Source organism: Camelus bactrianus, chromosome 21 (genome assembly GCF_048773025.1).
Source record: "Camelus bactrianus isolate YW-2024 breed Bactrian camel chromosome 21, ASM4877302v1, whole genome shotgun sequence".
NCBI lineage: Eukaryota > Metazoa > Chordata > Mammalia > Artiodactyla > Camelidae > Camelus > Camelus bactrianus.
The window spans coordinates 34,193,547-34,214,201 of record NC_133559.1 but is presented as its reverse complement, the minus strand read 5'-3'; positions in this window follow the sequence as shown (position 1 = coordinate 34,214,201).

Here is a 20,655-nt window from a genome sequence, read left to right as displayed (position 1 = left end):
TGTAAAACCGAGTTGGAGGAAGTACCTCCCCATATATATGTATGGATTGGAGTTTGCAACTGAAAAGAAACTTTGTGTTCCCAACAAGCTAGGTGAAGGACGGCTTTCACACACACATATCTCTCAGAACTGAGCATGTGGAGAGACGTTCGTTCATCTAGCACAAAGGGAACGGGTTGCAGGAGAAACTTTTACTCTGGTTTCTCAGTCTGTTTCCTAGTGCCGGTTTGAAGTTCCTGCAGTTTTCACTGTAAAACCGAGTTGGAGCTAGTACCTCCCCATATATATGTATGGAGTGGAGTTTGCAACTGAAAAGAAACTTTGTGTTCCCAACAAGCTAGGTGAAGGACGGCTTTCACACACACTTATCTCTCAGAACTGAGCATGTGGTGAGACGTTCATTCATCTAGCACAAAGGGAACGGGTTGCAGGAGAAACTTTTACTCTGGTTTCTCAGTATGTTTCCTCATGCCGGTTTGAAGTTCCTGCAGTTTTCACTGTAAAACCGAGTTGGAGCTAGTACCTCCCCATATATATGTATGGAGTGGAGTTTGCAACTGAAAAGAAACTTTGTGTTCCCAACAAGCTAGTTGAATGACGGCTTTCACACACACATATGTCTCAGAACTGAGCATGTGGAGAGACGTTCGTTCATCTAGCACAAAGGGAAAGGGTTGCAGGGGAAACATTTACTCTGGTTTCTCAGTCTGTTTCCTAGTGCCGGTTTGAAGTTCCTGCAGTTTTCACTGTAAAACCGAGTTGGAGCTAGTACCTCCCCATATATATGTATGCATTGGAGTTTGCAACTGAAAAGAAACTTTGTGTTCCCAACAACACAGGTGAAGGACGGCTTTCACACGCACTTATCTCTCAGAACTGAGCATGTGGAGACACGTTCTTTCATCTAGCACAAAGGGAACGGGTTGCAGGAGAAACTTTTATACTGGTTTCTCAGTCTGTTTCCTCGTGCCGGTTTGAAGTTCCTGCAGTTTTCACTGTAAAACCGAGGTGGAGCTTGTACCTCCCCATATATATGTATGGAGTGGAGTTTGCAACTGAAAAGAAACTTTGTGTTCCCAACAAGCTAGGTGAAGGACGGCTTTCAGACACACTTATCACTCAGAACTGAGCATGTGGAGAGACGTTCGTTCATCTAGCACAAAGGGAACGGATTGCAGGAGAAACTTTTACTCTGGTTTCTCAGTCTGTTTCCTAGTGCCGGTTTGAAGTTCCTGCAGTTTTCACTGTAAAACCGAGTTGGAGCTAGTCCCTACCTATATATATATATGCAGTGGAGTTTGCAACTGAAGAGAAACTTTGTGTTCCCAACAAGCTAGGTGAAGAACGGCTTTCACACACACATATCTCTCAGAACTGAGCATGTGGAGAGACGTTCGTTCATCTAGCACAAAGGGAACGGGTTGCAGGAGAAACTTTTACTCTGGTTTCTCAGTCTGTTTCCTAGTGCCGGTTTGAAGTTCCTGCAGTTTTCACTGTAAAACCGAGTTGGAGCTAGTATCTCCCCATATATATATATGGAGTGGAGTTTGCAACTGAAAAGAAACTTTGTGTTCCCAAAAAGCTAGGTGAAGGACGGCTTTCACACACACTTATCTCTCAGAACTGAGCATGTGGAGAGACGTTCGTTCATCTAGCACAAAGGGAACGGGTTGCAGGAGAAACTTTTACTCTGGTTTCTCAGTCTGTTTCCTAGTGCCGGTTTGAAGTTCCTGCAGTTTTCACTGTAAAACCGAGTTGGATCTAGTACCTCCCCATATATATGTATGGAGTGTAGTTTGGAACTGAAAAGAAACTTTGTGTTCCAACAAGCTAGGTGAAGGACGGCTTTCACACACACTTATCTCTCAGAACTGAGCATGTGGTGAGACGTTCATTCATCTAGCACAAAGGGAACGGGTTGCAGGAGAAACTTTTACTCTGGTTTCTCTGTATGTTTCCTCATGCCGGTTTGAAGTTCCTGCAGTTTTCACTGTAAAACCGAGTTGGAGCTAGTACCTCCCCATATATATGTATTGAGTGGAGTTTGCAACTGAAAAGAAACTTTGTGTTCCCAACAAGCTAGTTGAATGACGGCTTTCATACACACTTATCACTCAGAACTGAGCATGTGGAGAGACGTTCGTTCATCTAGCACAAAGGGAACGGGTTGCAGGAGAAACTTTTACTCTGGTTAATCAGTCTGTTTCCTAGTGCCGGTTTGAAGTTCCTGCAGTTTTCACTGTAAAACAGAGTTGGAGCTAGTACTTCCCCATATATATGTATGCATTGGAGTTTGCAACTGAAAAGAAACTTTGTGTTCCCAACAAGCTAGGTGAAGGACGGCTTTCACACACACTTATCACTCAGAACTGAGCATGTGGAGAGACGTTCGTTCATCTAGCACAAAGGGAAAGGGTTGCAGGAGAAACTTTTTCTCTGGTTTCTCAGTCTGTTTCCTAGTGCCGGTTTGAAGTTCCTGCAGTTTTCACTGTAAAACCGAGTTGGAGCTAGTACCTCCCCATATATATGTATGGATTGGAGTTTGCAACTGAAAAGAAACTTTGTGTTCCCAACAAGCTAGGTGAAGGACGGCTTTCACACACACATATCTCTCAGAACTGAGCATGTGGAGAGACGTTCGTTCATCTAGCACAAAGGGAACGGGTTGCAGGAGAAACTTTTACTCTGGTTTCTCAGTCTGTTTCCTAGTGCCGGTTTGAAGTTCCTGCAGTTTTCACTGTAAAACAGAGTTGGAGCTAGTACCTCCCCATATATATGTATGGAGTGGAGTTTGCAACTGAAAAGAAACTTTGTGTTCCCAACAAGCTAGGTGAAGGACGGCTTTCACACACACTTATCTCTCAGAACTGAGCATGTGGAGAGACGTTCGTTCATCTAGCACAAAGGGAACGGGTTGCTGGAGAAACTTTTACTCTGGTTTCTCAGTCTGTTTCCTAGTGCTGGTTTGAAGTTCCTGCAGTTTTCACTGTAAAACCGAGTTGGAGCTAGTACCTCCCCATATATATGTATGGAGTGGAGTTTGCAACTGAAAAGAAACTTTGTGTTCCCAACAAGCTAGGTGAAGGACGGCTTTCACACACACTTATCTCTCAGAACTGAGCATGTGGTGAGACGTTCATTCATCTAGCACAAAGGGAACGGGTTGCAGGAGAAACTTTTACTCTGGTTTCTCTGTATGTTTCCTCATGCCGGTTTGAAGTTCCTGCAGTTTTCACTGTAAAACCGAGTTGGAGCTAGTACCTCCCCATATATATGTATGGAGTGGAGTTTGCAACTGAAAAGAAACTTTGTGTTCCCAACAAGCTAGTTGAATGACGGCTTTCACACACACATATCTCTCAGAACTGAGCATGTGGAGAGACGTTCGTTCATCTAGCACAAAGGGAAAGGGTTGCAGGGGAAACATTTACTCCGGTTTCTCAGTCTGTTTCCTAGTGCCGGTTTGAAGTTCCTGCAGTTTTCACTGTAAAACCGAGTTGGAGCTAGTACCTCCCCATATATATGTATGGAGTGGAGTTTGCAACTGAAAAGAAACTTTGTGTTCCCAACAACACAGGTGAAGGACGGCTTTCACACGCACTTATCTCTCAGAACTGAGCATGTGGAGAGACATTCGTTCATCTAGCACAAAGGGAACGGGTTGCAGGAGAAACTTTTACTCTGGTTTCTTAGTCTGTTTCCTAGTGCCGGTTTGAAGTTCCTGCAGTTTTCACTGTAAAACCGAGTTGGAGCTAGTATCTCCCCATATATATATATGGAGTGGAGTTTGCAACTGAAAAGAAACTTTGTGTTCCCAAAAAGCTAGGTGAAGGACGGCTTTCACACACACTTATCTCTCAGAACTGAGCATGTGGAGAGACGTTCGTTCATCTAGCACAAAGGGAACGGGTTGCAGGAGAAACTTTTACTCTGGTTTCTCAGTCTGTTTCCTAGTGCCGGTTTGAAGTTCCTGCAGTTTTCACTGTAAAACCGAGTTGGAGCTAGTATCTCCCCATATATATATATGGAGTGGAGTTTGCAACTGAAAAGAAACTTTGTGTTCCCAAAAAGCTAGGTGAAGGACGGCTTTCACACACACTTATCTCTCAGAACTGAGCATGTGGAGAGACGTTCGTTCATCTAGCACAAAGGGAACGGGTTGCAGGAGAAACTTTTACTCTGGTTTCTCAGTCTGTTTCCTAGTGCCGGTTTGAAGTTCCTGCAGTTTTCACTGTAAAACCGAGTTGGATCTAGTACCTCCACATATATATGTATGGAGTGTAGTTTGGAACTGAAAAGAAACTTTGTGTTCCAACAAGCTAGGTGAAGGACGGCTTTCACACACACTTATCTCTCAGAACTGAGCATGTGGTGAGACGTTCATTCATCTAGCACAAAGGGAACGGGTTGCAGGAGAAACTTTTACTCTGGTTTCTCTGTATGTTTCCTCATGCCGGTTTGAAGTTCCTGCAGTTTTCACTGTAAAACCGAGTTGGAGCTAGTACCTCCCCATATATATGTATTGAGTGGAGTTTGCAACTGAAAAGAAACTTTGTGTTCCCAACAAGCTAGTTGAATGACGGCTTTCATACACACTTATCACTCAGAACTGAGCATGTGGAGAGACGTTCGTTCATCTAGCACAAAGGGAACGGGTTGCAGGAGAAACTTTTACTCTGGTTAATCAGTCTGTTTCCTAGTGCCGGTTTGAAGTTCCTGCAGTTTTCACTGTAAAACAGAGTTGGAGCTAGTACTTCCCCATATATATGTATGAAGTGGAGTTTGCAACTGAAAAGAAACTTTGTGTTCCCAACAAGCTAGGTGAAGGACGGCTTTCACACACACTTATCACTCAGAACTGAGCATGTGGAGAGACGTTCGTTCATCTAGCACAAAGGGAAAGGGTTGCAGGAGAAACTTTTTCTCTGGTTTCTCAGTCTGTTTCCTAGTGCTGGTTTGAAGTTCCTGCAGTTTTCACTGTAAAACCGAGTTGGAGCTAGTACCTCCCCATATATATGTATGGATTGGAGTTTGCAACTGAAAAGAAACTTTGTGTTCCCAACAAGCTAGGTGAAGGACGGCTTTCACACACACATATCTCTCAGAACTGAGCATGTGGAGAGACGTTCGTTCATCTAGCACAAAGGGAACGGGTTGCAGGAGAAACTTTTACTCTGGTTTCTCAGTCTGTTTCCTAGTGCCGGTTTGAAGTTCCTGCAGTTTTCACTGTAAAACAGAGTTGGAGCTAGTACCTCCCCATATATATGTATGGAGTGGAGTTTGCAACTGAAAAGAAACTTTGTGTTCCCAACAAGCTAGGTGAAGGACGGCTTTCACACACACTTATCTCTCAGAACTGAGCATGTGGAGAGACGTTCGTTCATCTAGCACAAAGGGAACGGGTTGCTGGAGAAACTTTTACTCTGGTTTCTCAGTCTGTTTCCTAGTGCTGGTTTGAAGTTCCTGCAGTTTTCACTGTAAAACCGAGTTGGAGCTAGTACCTCCCCATATATATGTATGGAGTGGAGTTTGCAACTGAAAAGAAACTTTGTGTTCCCAACAAGCTAGGTGAAGGACGGCTTTCACACACACTTATCTCTCAGAACTGAGCATGTGGTGAGACGTTCATTCATCTAGCACAAAGGGAACGGGTTGCAGGAGAAACTTTTACTCTGGTTTCTCTGTATGTTTCCTCATGCCGGTTTGAAGTTCCTGCAGTTTTCACTGTAAAACCGAGTTGGAGCTAGTACCTCCCCATATATATGTATGGAGTGGAGTTTGCAACTGAAAAGAAACTTTGTGTTCCCAACAAGCTAGTTGAATGACGGCTTTCACACACACATATCTCTCAGAACTGAGCATGTGGAGAGACGTTCGTTCATCTAGCACAAAGGGAAAGGGTTGCAGGGGAAACATTTACTCCGGTTTCTCAGTCTGTTTCCTAGTGCCGGTTTGAAGTTCCTGCAGTTTTCACTGTAAAACCGAGTTGGAGCTAGTACCTCCCCATATATATGTATGGAGTGGAGTTTGCAACTGAAAAGAAACTTTGTGTTCCCAACAACACAGGTGAAGGACGGCTTTCACACGCACTTATCTCTCAGAACTGAGCATGTGGAGAGACGTTCGTTCATCTAGCACAAATGGAACGGGTTGCAGGAGAAACTTTACTCTGGTTTCTTAGTCTGTTTCCTAGTGCCGGTTTGAAGTTCCTGCAGTTTTCACTGTAAAACCGAGTTGGAGCTTGTACCTCCCCATATATATGTATGGAGTGGAGTTTGCAACTGAAAAGAAACTTTGTGTTCCCAACAAGCTAGGTGAAGGACGGCTTTCATACACACTTATCACTCAGAACTGAGCATGTGGAGAGACGTTCGTTCATCTAGCACAAAGGGAACGGATTGCAGGAGAAACTTTTACTCTGGTTTCTCAGTCTGTTTCCTAGTGCCGGTTTGAAGTTCCTGCAGTTTTCACTGTAAAACCGAGTTGGAGCTAGTACCTCCCCATATATATGTATGGATTGGAGTTTGCAACTGAAAAGAAACTTTGTGTTCCCAACAAGCTAGGTGAAGGACGGCTTTCACACACACATATCTCTCAGAACTGAGCATGTGGAGAGACGTTCGTTCATCTAGCACAAAGGGAACGGGTTGCAGGAGAAACTTTTTCTCTGGTTTCTCAGTCTGTTTCCTAGTGCCGGTTTGAAGTTCCTGCAGTTTTCACTGTAAAACCGAGTTGGAGCTAGTACCTCCCCATATATATGTATGGAGAGGAGTTTGCAACTGAAAAGAAACTTTGTGTTCCCAACAAGCTAGGTGAAGGACGGCTTTCACACACACTTATCTCTCAGAACTGAGCATGTGGAGAGACGTTCGTTCATCTAGCACAAAGGGAACGGGTTGCAGGAGAAACTTTTACTCTGGTTTCTCAGTCTGTTTCCTAGTGCCGGTTTGAAGTTCCTGCAGTTTTCACTGTAAAACCGAGTTGGAGCTAGTACCTCCCCAAATATATGTATGGAGTGGAGTTTGGAACTGAAAAGAAACTTTGTGTTCCAACAAGCTAGGTGAAGGACGGCTTTCACACACACTTATCTCTCAGAACTGAGCATGTGGTGAGACGTTCATTCATCTAGCACAAAGGGAACGGGTTGCAGGAGAAACTTTTACTCTGGTTTCTCTGTATGTTTCCTCATGCCGGTTTGAAGTTCCTGCAGTTTTCACTGTAAAACCGAGTTGGAGCTCGTATCTCCCCATATATATGTATGGAGTGGAGTTTGCAACTGAAAAGAAACTTTGTGTTCCCAACAAGCTAGTTGAATGACGGCTTTCACACACACTTATCACTCAGAACTGAGCATGTGGAGAGAAGTTCGTTCATCTAGCACAAAGGGAACGGGTTGCAGGAGAAACTTTTACTCTGGTTTCTCAGTCTGTTTCCTAGTGCCGGTTTGAAGTTCCTGCAGTTTTCACTGTAAAACCGAGGTGGAGCTAGTACCTCCCCATATATATGTATGGAGTGGAGTTTGCAACTGAAAAGAAACTTTGTGTTCCCAACAAGCTAGGTGAAGGACGGCTTTCACACACACTTATCTCTCAGAACTGAGCATGTGGAGAGACGTTTGTTCATCTAGCACAAAGGGAACGGGTTGTAGGAGAAACTTTTACTCTGGTTTCTCAGTCTGTTTCCTAGTGCCGGTTTGAAGTTCCTGCAGTTTTCACTGTAAAACCGAGTTGGAGCTAGTACCTCCCCATATATATGTATGGAGTGGAGTTTGCAACTGAAAAGAAACTTTGTGTTCCCAACAAGCTAGGTGAAGGACGGCTTCAACACACACTTATCTCTCAGAACTGAGCATGTGGTGAGACGTTCATTCATCTAGCACAAAGGGAACGGGTTGCAGGAGAAACTTTTACTCTGGTTTCTCTGTATGTTTCCTCATGCCGGTTTGAAGTTCCTGCAGTTTTCACTGTAAAACCGAGTTGGAGCTAGTACCTCCCCATATATATTTATGGAGTGGAGTTTGCAACTGAAAAGAAACTTTGTGTTCCCAACAAGCTAGTTGAATGACTGCTTTCACACACACATATCTCTCAGAACTGAGCATGTGGAGAGACTTTCGTTCATCTAGCACAAAGGGAAAGGGTTGCAGGGGAAACATTTACTCTGGTTTCTCAGTCTGTTTCCTAGTGCCGGTTTGAAGTTCCTGCAGTTTTCACTGTAAAACCGAGTTGGAGCTAGTACCTCCCCAAATATATGTATGGAGTGGAGTTTGGAACTGAAAAGAAACTTTGTGTTCCAACAAGCTAGGTGAAGGACGGCTTTCACACACACTTATCTCTCAGAAGTGAGCATGTGGTGAGACGTTCCTTCATCTAGCACAAAGGGAACGGGTTGCAGGAGAAACTTTTACTCTGATTTCTCTGTATGTTTCCTCATGCCGGTTTGAAGTTCCTGCAGTTTTCACTGTAAAACCGAGTTGGAGCTCGTATCTCCCCATATATATGTATGGAGTGGAGTTTGCAACTGAAAAGAAACTTTGTGTTCCCAACAAGCTAGTTGAATGACGGCTTTCACACACACTTATCACTCAGAACTGAGCATGTGGAGAGAAGTTCGTTCATCTAGCACAAAGGGAACGGGTTGCAGGAGAAACTTTTACTCTGGTTTCTCAGTCTGTTTCCTAGTGCCGGTTTGAAGTTCCTGCAGTTTTCACTGTAAAACCGAGTTGGAGCTAGTACCTCCCCATATATATGTATGGATTGGAGTTTGCAACTGAAAAGAAACTTTGTGTTCCCAACAAGCTAGGTGAAGGACGGCTTTCACACACACATATCTCTCAGAACTGAGCATGTGGAGAGACGTTCGTTCATCTAGCACAAAGGGAACGGGTTGCAGGAGAAACTTTTACTCTGGTTTCTCAGTCTGTTTCCTAGTGCCGGTTTGAAGTTCCTGCAGTTTTCACTGTAAAACAGAGTTGGAGCTAGTACCTCCCCATATATATGTATGGAGTGGAGTTTGCAACTGAAAAGAAACTTTGTGTTCCCAACAAGCTAGGTGAAGGACGGCTTTCACACACACTTATCTCTCAGAACTGAGCATGTGGAGAGACGTTCGTTCATCTAGCACAAAGGGAACGGGTTGCTGGAGAAACTTTTACTCTGGTTTCTCAGTCTGTTTCCTAGTGCTGGTTTGAAGTTCCTGCAGTTTTCACTGTAAAACCGAGTTGGAGCTAGTACCTCCCCATATATATGTATGGAGTGGAGTTTGCAACTGAAAAGAAACTTTGTGTTCCCAACAAGCTAGGTGAAGGACGGCTTTCACACACACTTATCTCTCAGAACTGAGCATGTGGTGAGACGTTCATTCATCTAGCACAAAGGGAACGGGTTGCAGGAGAAACTTTTACTCTGGTTTCTCTGTATGTTTCCTCATGCCGGTTTGAAGTTCCTGCAGTTTTCACTGTAAAACCGAGTTGGAGCTAGTACCTCCCCATATATATGTATGGAGTGGAGTTTGCAACTGAAAAGAAACTTTGTGTTCCCAACAAGCTAGTTGAATGACGGCTTTCACACACACATATCTCTCAGAACTGAGCATGTGGAGAGACGTTCGTTCATCTAGCACAAAGGGAAAGGGTTGCAGGGGAAACATTTACTCCGGTTTCTCAGTCTGTTTCCTAGTGCCGGTTTGAAGTTCCTGCAGTTTTCACTGTAAAACCGAGTTGGAGCTAGTACCTCCCCATATATATGTATGGAGTGGAGTTTGCAACTGAAAAGAAACTTTGTGTTCCCAACAACACAGGTGAAGGACGGCTTTCACACGCACTTATCTCTCAGAACTGAGCATGTGGAGAGACATTCGTTCATCTAGCACAAAGGGAACGGGTTGCAGGAGAAACTTTTACTCTGGTTTCTTAGTCTGTTTCCTAGTGCCGGTTTGAAGTTCCTGCAGTTTTCACTGTAAAACCGAGTTGGAGCTAGTATCTCCCCATATATATATATGGAGTGGAGTTTGCAACTGAAAAGAAACTTTGTGTTCCCAAAAAGCTAGGTGAAGGACGGCTTTCACACACACTTATCTCTCAGAACTGAGCATGTGGAGAGACGTTCGTTCATCTAGCACAAAGGGAACGGGTTGCAGGAGAAACTTTTACTCTGGTTTCTCAGTCTGTTTCCTAGTGCCGGTTTGAAGTTCCTGCAGTTTTCACTGTAAAACCGAGTTGGAGCTAGTATCTCCCCATATATATATATGGAGTGGAGTTTGCAACTGAAAAGAAACTTTGTGTTCCCAACAAGCTAGGTGAAGGACGGCTTTCACACACACTTATCTCTCAGAACTGAGCATGTGGAGAGACGTTCGTTCATCTAGCACAAAGGGAACGGGTTGCAGGAGAAACTTTTACTCTGGTTTCTCAGTCTGTTTCCTAGTGCCGGTTTGAAGTTCCTGCAGTTTTCACTGTAAAACCGAGTTGGATCTAGTACCTCCACATATATATGTATGGAGTGTAGTTTGGAACTGAAAAGAAACTTTGTGTTCCAACAAGCTAGGTGAAGGACGGCTTTCACACACACTTATCTCTCAGAACTGAGCATGTGGTGAGACGTTCATTCATCTAGCACAAAGGGAACGGGTTGCAGGAGAAACTTTTACTCTGGTTTCTCTGTATGTTTCCTCATGCCGGTTTGAAGTTCCTGCAGTTTTCACTGTAAAACCGAGTTGGAGCTAGTACCTCCCCATATATATGTATTGAGTGGAGTTTGCAACTGAAAAGAAACTTTGTGTTCCCAACAAGCTAGTTGAATGACGGCTTTCATACACACTTATCACTCAGAACTGAGCATGTGGAGAGACGTTCGTTCATCTAGCACAAAGGGAACGGGTTGCAGGAGAAACTTTTACTCTGGTTAATCAGTCTGTTTCCTAGTGCCGGTTTGAAGTTCCTGCAGTTTTCACTGTAAAACAGAGTTGGAGCTAGTACTTCCCCATATATATGTATGAAGTGGAGTTTGCAACTGAAAAGAAACTTTGTGTTCCCAACAAGCTAGGTGAAGGACGGCTTTCACACACACTTATCACTCAGAACTGAGCATGTGGAGAGACGTTCGTTCATCTAGCACAAAGGGAAAGGGTTGCAGGAGAAACTTTTTCTCTGGTTTCTCAGTCTGTTTCCTAGTGCTGGTTTGAAGTTCCTGCAGTTTTCACTGTAAAACCGAGTTGGAGCTAGTACCTCCCCATATATATGTATGGATTGGAGTTTGCAACTGAAAAGAAACTTTGTGTTCCCAACAAGCTAGGTGAAGGACGGCTTTCACACACACATATCTCTCAGAACTGAGCATGTGGAGAGACGTTCGTTCATCTAGCACAAAGGGAACGGGTTGCAGGAGAAACTTTTACTCTGGTTTCTCAGTCTGTTTCCTAGTGCCGGTTTGAAGTTCCTGCAGTTTTCACTGTAAAACAGAGTTGGAGCTAGTACCTCCCCATATATATGTATGGAGTGGAGTTTGCAACTGAAAAGAAACTTTGTGTTCCCAACAAGCTAGGTGAAGGACGGCTTTCACACACACTTATCTCTCAGAACTGAGCATGTGGAGAGACGTTCGTTCATCTAGCACAAAGGGAACGGGTTGCTGGAGAAACTTTTACTCTGGTTTCTCAGTCTGTTTCCTAGTGCTGGTTTGAAGTTCCTGCAGTTTTCACTGTAAAACCGAGTTGGAGCTAGTACCTCCCCATATATATGTATGGAGTGGAGTTTGCAACTGAAAAGAAACTTTGTGTTCCCAACAAGCTAGGTGAAGGACGGCTTTCACACACACTTATCTCTCAGAACTGAGCATGTGGTGAGACGTTCATTCATCTAGCACAAAGGGAACGGGTTGCAGGAGAAACTTTTACTCTGGTTTCTCTGTATGTTTCCTCATGCCGGTTTGAAGTTCCTGCAGTTTTCACTGTAAAACCGAGTTGGAGCTAGTACCTCCCCATATATATGTATGGAGTGGAGTTTGCAACTGAAAAGAAACTTTGTGTTCCCAACAAGCTAGTTGAATGACGGCTTTCACACACACATATCTCTCAGAACTGAGCATGTGGAGAGACGTTCGTTCATCTAGCACAAAGGGAAAGGGTTGCAGGGGAAACATTTACTCCGGTTTCTCAGTCTGTTTCCTAGTGCCGGTTTGAAGTTCCTGCAGTTTTCACTGTAAAACCGAGTTGGAGCTAGTACCTCCCCATATATATGTATGGAGTGGAGTTTGCAACTGAAAAGAAACTTTGTGTTCCCAACAACACAGGTGAAGGACGGCTTTCACACGCACTTATCTCTCAGAACTGAGCATGTGGAGAGACGTTCGTTCATCTAGCACAAATGGAACGGGTTGCAGGAGAAACTTTACTCTGGTTTCTTAGTCTGTTTCCTAGTGCCGGTTTGAAGTTCCTGCAGTTTTCACTGTAAAACCGAGTTGGAGCTTGTACCTCCCCATATATATGTATGGAGTGGAGTTTGCAACTGAAAAGAAACTTTGTGTTCCCAACAAGCTAGGTGAAGGACGGCTTTCATACACACTTATCACTCAGAACTGAGCATGTGGAGAGACGTTCGTTCATCTAGCACAAAGGGAACGGATTGCAGGAGAAACTTTTACTCTGGTTTCTCAGTCTGTTTCCTAGTGCCGGTTTGAAGTTCCTGCAGTTTTCACTGTAAAACCGAGTTGGAGCTAGTACCTCCCCATATATATGTATGGATTGGAGTTTGCAACTGAAAAGAAACTTTGTGTTCCCAACAAGCTAGGTGAAGGACGGCTTTCACACACACATATCTCTCAGAACTGAGCATGTGGAGAGACGTTCGTTCATCTAGCACAAAGGGAACGGGTTGCAGGAGAAACATTTTCTCTGGTTTCTCAGTCTGTTTCCTAGTGCCGGTTTGAAGTTCCTGCAGTTTTCACTGTAAAACCGAGTTGGAGCTAGTACCTCCCCATATATATGTATGGAGAGGAGTTTGCAACTGAAAAGAAACTTTGTGTTCCCAACAAGCTAGGTGAAGGACGGCTTTCACACACACTTATCTCTCAGAACTGAGCATGTGGAGAGACGTTCGTTCATCTAGCACAAAGGGAACGGGTTGCAGGAGAAACTTTTACTCTGGTTTCTCAGTCTGTTTCCTAGTGCCGGTTTGAAGTTCCTGCAGTTTTCACTGTAAAACCGAGTTGGAGCTAGTACCTCCCCAAATATATGTATGGAGTGGAGTTTGGAACTGAAAAGAAACTTTGTGTTCCAACAAGCTAGGTGAAGGACGGCTTTCACACACACTTATCTCTCAGAACTGAGCATGTGGTGAGACGTTCATTCATCTAGCACAAAGGGAACGGGTTGCAGGAGAAACTTTTACTCTGGTTTCTCTGTATGTTTCCTCATGCCGGTTTGAAGTTCCTGCAGTTTTCACTGTAAAACCGAGTTGGAGCTCGTATCTCCCCATATATATGTATGGAGTGGAGTTTGCAACTGAAAAGAAACTTTGTGTTCCCAACAAGCTAGTTGAATGACGGCTTTCACACACACTTATCACTCAGAACTGAGCATGTGGAGAGAAGTTCGTTCATCTAGCACAAAGGGAACGGGTTGCAGGAGAAACTTTTACTCTGGTTTCTCAGTCTGTTTCCTAGTGCCGGTTTGAAGTTCCTGCAGTTTTCACTGTAAAACCGAGGTGGAGCTAGTACCTCCCCATATATATATATGGAGTGGAGTTTGCAACTGAAAAGAAACTTTGTGTTCCCAACAAGCTAGGTGAAGGACGGCTTTCACACACACTTATCTCTCAGAACTGAGCATGTGGAGAGACGTTTGTTCATCTAGCACAAAGGGAACGGGTTGTAGGAGAAACTTTTACTCTGGTTTCTCAGTCTGTTTCCTAGTGCCGGTTTGAAGTTCCTGCAGTTTTCACTGTAAAACCGAGTTGGAGCTAGTACCTCCCCATATATATGTATGGAGTGGAGTTTGCAACTGAAAAGAAACTTTGTGTTCCCAACAAGCTAGGTGAAGGACGGCTTCAACACACACTTATCTCTCAGAACTGAGCATGTGGTGAGACGTTCATTCATCTAGCACAAAGGGAACGGGTTGCAGGAGAAACTTTTACTCTGGTTTCTCTGTATGTTTCCTCATGCCGGTTTGAAGTTCCTGCAGTTTTCACTGTAAAACCGAGTTGGAGCTAGTACCTCCCCATATATATTTATGGAGTGGAGTTTGCAACTGAAAAGAAACTTTGTGTTCTCAACAAGCTAGTTGAATGACTGCTTTCACACACACATATCTCTCAGAACTGAGCATGTGGAGAGACTTTCGTTCATCTAGCACAAAGGGAAAGGGTTGCAGGGGAAACATTTACTCTGGTTTCTCAGTATGTTTCCTAGTGCCGGTTTGAAGTTCCTGCAGTTTTCACTGTAAAACCGAGTTGGAGCTAGTACCTCACCAAATATATGTATGGAGTGGAGTTTGGAACTGAAAAGAAACTTTGTGTTCCAACAAGCTAGGTGAAGGACGGCTTTCACACACACTTATCTCTCAGAAGTGAGCATGTGGTGAGACGTTCCTTCATCTAGCACAAAGGGAACGGGTTGCAGGAGAAACTTTTACTCTGATTTCTCTGTATGTTTCCTCATGCCGGTTTGAAGTTCCTGCAGTTTTCACTGTAAAACCGAGTTGGAGCTCGTATCTCCCCATATATATGTATGGAGTGGAGTTTGCAACTGAAAAGAAACTTTGTGTTCCCAACAAGCTAGTTGAATGACGGCTTTCACACACACTTATCACTCAGAACTGAGCATGTGGAGAGAAGTTCGTTCATCTAGCACAAAGGGAACGGGTTGCAGGAGAAACTTTTACTCTGGTTTCTCAGTCTGTTTCCTAGTGCCGGTTTGAAGTTCCTGCAGTTTTCACTGTAAAACCGAGTTGGAGCTAGTACCTCCCCATATATATGTATGGAGTGGAGTTTGCAACTGAAAAGAAACTTTGTGTTCCCAACAAGCTAGGTGAAGGACGGCTTTCACACACACTTATCTCTCAGAACTGAGCATGTGGAGAGACGTTCGTTCATCTAGCACAAAGGGAACGGTTTGCAGGAGAAACTTTTACTCTGGTTTCTCAGTCTGTTTCCTAGTGCCGGTTTGAAGTTCCTGCAGTTTTCACTGTAAAACCGAGTTGGAGCTAGTACCTCCCCATATATATGTATGGAGTGGAGTTTGCAACTGAAAAGAAACTTTGTGTTCCCAACAAGCTAGGTGAAGGACGGCTTTCACACACACTTATCTCTCAGAACTGAGCATGTGGTGAGACGTTCATTCATCTAGCACAAAGGGAACGGGTTGCAGGAGAAACTTTTACTCTGGTTTCTCTGTATGTTTCCTCATGCCGGTTTGAAGTTCCTGCAGTTTTCACTGTAAAACCGAGTTGGAGCTAGTACCTCCCCATATATATGTATGGAGTGGAGTTTGCAACTGAAAAGAAACTTTGTGTTCCCAACAAGCTAGTTGAATGACTGCTTTCACACACACATATCTCTCAGAACTGAGCATGTGGAGAGACTTTCGTTCATCTAGCACAAAGGGAAAGGGTTGCAGGGGAAACATTTACTCTGGTTTCTCAGTCTGTTTCCTAGTGCCGGTTTGAAGTTCCTGCAGTTTTCACTGTAAAACCGAGTTGGAGCTAGTACCTCCCCATATATATGTATGGAGTGGAGTTTGCAACTGAAAAGAAACTTTGTGTTCCCAACAAGCTAGTTGAAGGACGGCTTTCACACACACATATCTCTCAGAACTGAGCATGTGGAGAGACTTTCGTTCATCTAGCACAAATGGAAAGGGTTGCAGGGGAAACATTTACTCTGGTTTCTCAGTCTGTTTCCTAGTGCCGGTTTGAAGTTCCTGCAGTTTTCACTGTAAAACCGAGTTGGAGCTAGTACCTCCCCATATATATGTATGGAGTGGAGTTTGCAACTGAAAAGAAACTTTGTGTTCCCAACAAGCTAGTTGAATGACGGCTTTCACACACACTTATCACTCAGAACTGAGCATGTGGAGAGACGTTCGTTCATCTAGCACAAAGGGAACGGGTTGCAGGAGAAACTTTTCTTCTGGTTTCTCAGTCTGTTTCCTAGTGCCGGTTTGAAGTTCCTGCATTTTTCACTGTAAAACCGAGTTGGAGCTAGTACCTCCCCATATATATGTATGGATTGGAGTTTGCAACTGAAAACAAACTTTGTGTTCCCAACAAGATAGGTGAAGGACGGCTTTCACACACACATATCTCTCAGAACTGAGCATGTGGAGAGACGTTCGTTCATCTAGCACAAAGGGAACGGGTTGCAGGAGAAACTTTACTCTGGTTTCTCAGTCTGTTTCCTAGTGCCGGTTTGAAGTTCCTGCAGTTTTCACGGTAAAACCGAGTTGGAGCTAGTACCTCCCCATATATATGTATGGAGTGGAGTTTGCAACTGAAAAGAAACTTTGTGTTCCCAACAAGCTAGGTGAAGGACGGCTTTCACACAAACTTATCTCTCAGAACTGAGCATGTGGAGAGACGTTCGTTCATCTAGCACAAAGGGAACGGGTTGCAGGAGAAACTTTTATTCTGGTTTCTCAGTCTGTTTCCTCGTGCCGGTTTGAAGTTCCTGCAGTTTTCACTGTAAAACCGAGTTGGAGCTTGTACCTCCCCATATATATGTATGGAGTGGAGTTTGCAACTGAAAAGAAACTTTGTGTTCCCAACAAGCTAGGTGAAGGACGGCTTTCAGACACACTTACCACTCAGAACTGAGCATGTGGAGAGACGTTCGTTCATCTAGCACAAAGGGAACGGATTGCAGTAGAAACTTTTACTCTGGTTTCTCAGTCTGTTTCCTAGTGCCGGTTTGAAGTTCCTGCAGTTTTCACTGTAAAACCGAGTTGGAGCTAGTACCTCCCCATATATATGTATGGAGTGGAGTTTGCAACTGAAAAGAAACTTTGTGTTCCCAACAAGCTAGGTGAAGGACGGCTTTCACACACACATATCTCTCAGAACTGAGCATGTGGAGAGACGTTCGTTCATCTAGCACAAAGGAACGGGTTGCAGGTGAAACTTTTACTCTGGTTTCTCAGTCTGTTTCCTAGTGCCGGTTTGAAGTTCCTGCAGTTTTCACTGTAAAACCGAGTTGGAGCTAGTACCTCCCCATATATATGTATGGAGTGGAGTTTGCAACTGAAAAGAAACTTTGTGTTCCCAACAAGCTAGGTGAAGGACGGCTTTCACACACACTTATCTCTCAGAACTGAGCATGTGGAGAGACGTTCGTTCATCTAGCACAAAGGGAACGTGTTGCAGGAGAAACTTTTACTCTGGTTTCTCAGTCTGTTTCCTAGTGCCGGTTTGAAGTTCCTGCAGTTTTCACTGTAAAACCGAGTTGGAGCTAGTACCTCCCCATATATATGTATCGATTGGAGTTTGCAACTGAAAAGAAACTTTGTGTTCCCAACAAGCTAGGTGAAGGACGACTTTCACACACACATATCTCTCAGAACTGAGCATGTGGAGAGTCGTTCGTTCATGTAGCACAAAGGGAACGGGTTGCAGGAGAAACTTTTACTCTGGTTTCTCAGTCTGTTTCCTAGTGCCGGGTTGAAGTTCCTGCAGTTTTCACTGTAAAACCGAGTTGGAGCTAGTACCTCCCCATATATATGTATGGAGTGGAGTTTGCAACTGAAAAGAAACTTTGTGTTCCCAACAAGCTAGTTGAAAGACGGCTTTCACACACACTTATCTCTCAGAACTGAGCATGTGGAGAGACGTTCGTTCATCTAGCACAAAGGGAACGGGTTGCAGGAGAAACTTTTACTCTGGTTTCTGAGTCTGTTTCCTAGTGCCTGTTTGAAGTTCCTGCAGTTTTCACTGTAAAACCGAGTTGGAGCTAGTACCTCCCCATATATATGTATGGAGTGCAGTTTGCAACTGAAAAGAAACTTTGTGTTCCCAACAAGCTAGGTGAAGGACGGCTTTCACACACACTTATCTCTCAGAACTGAGCATGTGGGAAGACGTTCATTCATCTAGCACAAAGGGAACGGGTTGCAGGAGAAACTTTTACTCTGGTTTCTCTGTATGTTTCCTCATGCCTGTTTGAAGTTCCTGCAGTTTTCACTGTAAAACCCAGTTGGAGCTAGTACCTCCCCATATATATGTATGGAGTGGAGTTTGCAACTGAAAAGAAACTTTGTGTTCCCAACAAGCTAGTTGAATGACGGCTTTCACACACACATATCTCACAGAACTGAGCATGTGGAGAGACGTTCGTTCATCTAGCACAAAGGAACGGGTTGCAGGGGAAACATTTACTCTGGTTTCTCAGTCTGTTTCCTAGTGCCGGTTTGATGTTCCTGCAGTTTTCACTGTAAAACCGAGTTGGAGCTATTACCTCCCCATATATATGTATGGAGTGGAGTTTGCAACTGAAAAGAAACTTTGTGTTCCCAACAAGCTAGGTGAAGGACGGCTTTCACACGCACTTATCTCTCAGAACAGAGCATGTGGAGAGACGTTCGTTCATCTAGCACAAAGGGAACGGGTTGCAGGGGAAACTTTTACTCTGTTTTCTTAGTCTGTTTCCTAGTGCCGGTTTGAAGTTCCTGCAGTTTTCACTGTAAAACAGAGTTGGAGCTAGTACTTCCCCATATATATGTATGGAGTGGAGTTTGCAACTGAAAAGAAACTTTGTGTTCCCAACAAGCTAGGTGAAGGACGGCTTTCACACACACATATCTCTCAGAACTGAGCATGTGGAGACACGTTCGTTCATCTAGCACAAAGGGAACGGGTTGCAGGGGAAACATTTACTCTGGTTTCTCAGTCTGTTTCCTAGTGCCGGTTTGAAGTTCCTGCAGTTTTCACTGTAAAACCGAGTTGGAGCTAGTACCTCCCCATATATATGTATGGAGTGGAGTTTACAACTGAAAAGAAACTTTGTGTTCCCAACAAGACAGGTGAAGGACGGCTTTCACACGCACTTATCTCTCAGAACTGAGCATGTGGAGAGACGTTCGTTCATCTAGCACAAAGGGAACGGGTTGCAGGAGAAATTTTTACTCTGGTTTCTTAGTCTGTTTCCTAGTGCCGGTTTGAAGTTCCTGCAGTTTTCACTGTAAAACAGAGTTGGAGCTAGTACTTCCCCATATATATGTATGGAGTGGAGTTTGCAACTGAAAAGAAACTTTGTGTTCCCAACAAGCTAGGTGAAGGACGGCTTTCACACACACTTATCACTCAGAACTGAGCATGTAGAGACACGTTCTTTCATCTAGCACAAAGGGAACGGGTTGCAGGAGAAACTTTTATTCTGGTTTCTCAGTCTGTTTCCTCGTGCCGGTTTGAAGTTCCTGCAGTTTTCACTGTAAAACCGAGTTGGAGCTTGTACCTCCCCATATATATGTATGGAGTGGAGTTTGCAACTGAAAATAAACTTTGTGTTCCCAAAAAGCTAGGTGAAGGACGGCTTTCACACACACTTATCTCTCAGAACTGAGCATGTGGTGAGACGTTCATTCATCTAGCACAAAGGGAACGGGTTGCAGGAGAAACTTTTACTCTGGTTTCTCTGTATGTTTCCTCATGCCGGTTTGAAGTTCCTGCAGTTTTCACTGTAAAACCGAGTTGGAGCTAGTACCTCCACATATATATGTATGGAGTGGAGTTTGCAACTGAAAAAAACTTTGTGTTCCCAACAAGCTAGGTGAAGAACGGCTTTCACACACACTTATCACTCAGAACTGAGCATGTGGAGACACGTTCTTTCATCTAGCACAAAGGGAACGGGTTGCAGGAGAAACTTTTACTCTGGTTTCTCAGTCTGTTTCCTCGTGCCGGTTTGAAGTTCCTGCAGTTTTCACTGTAAAACCGAGTTGGAGCTAGTACCTCCCCATATATATGTATGGAGTGGAGTTTGCAACTGAAAAGAAACTTTGTGTTCCCAACAAGCTAGGTGAAGGACGGCTTTCACACACACTTATCTCTCAGAAATGAGCATGTGGAGAGACGTTCGTTCATCTAGCACAATGGGAACGGGTTGCAGGAGAAATTTTTACTCTGGTTTCTCAGTCTGTTTCCTAGTGCCGGTTTGAAGTTCCTGCAGATTTCACTGTAAAACAGAGTTGGAGCTAGTACCTCCCCATATATACGTATGGAGTGGAGTTTGCAACTGAAAAGAAACTTTGTGTTCCCAACAAGCTAGGTGAAGGACGGCTTTCACACACACTTATCACTCAGAACTGAGCATGTGGAGAGACGTTCGTTCATCTAGCACAAAAGAACTGGTTGTAGGAGAAACTTTATTCTGGTTTCTCAGTCTGTTTCCTAGTGCCGGTTTGAAGTTCCTGCAGTTTTCACTGTAAAACCGAGTTGGAGGAAGTACCTCCCCATATATATGTATGGATTGGAGTTTGCAACTGAAAAGAAACTTTGTGTTCCCAACAAGCTAGGTGAAGGACGGCTTCCACACACTCTTATCTCTCAGAACTGAGCATGTGGAGAGACGTTCGTTCATCTAGCACAAAGGGAACGGGTTGCAGGAGAAACTTTTACTCTGGTTTCTCAGTCTGTTCCCTAGTGCCGGTTTGAAGTTCCTGCAGTTTTCACTGT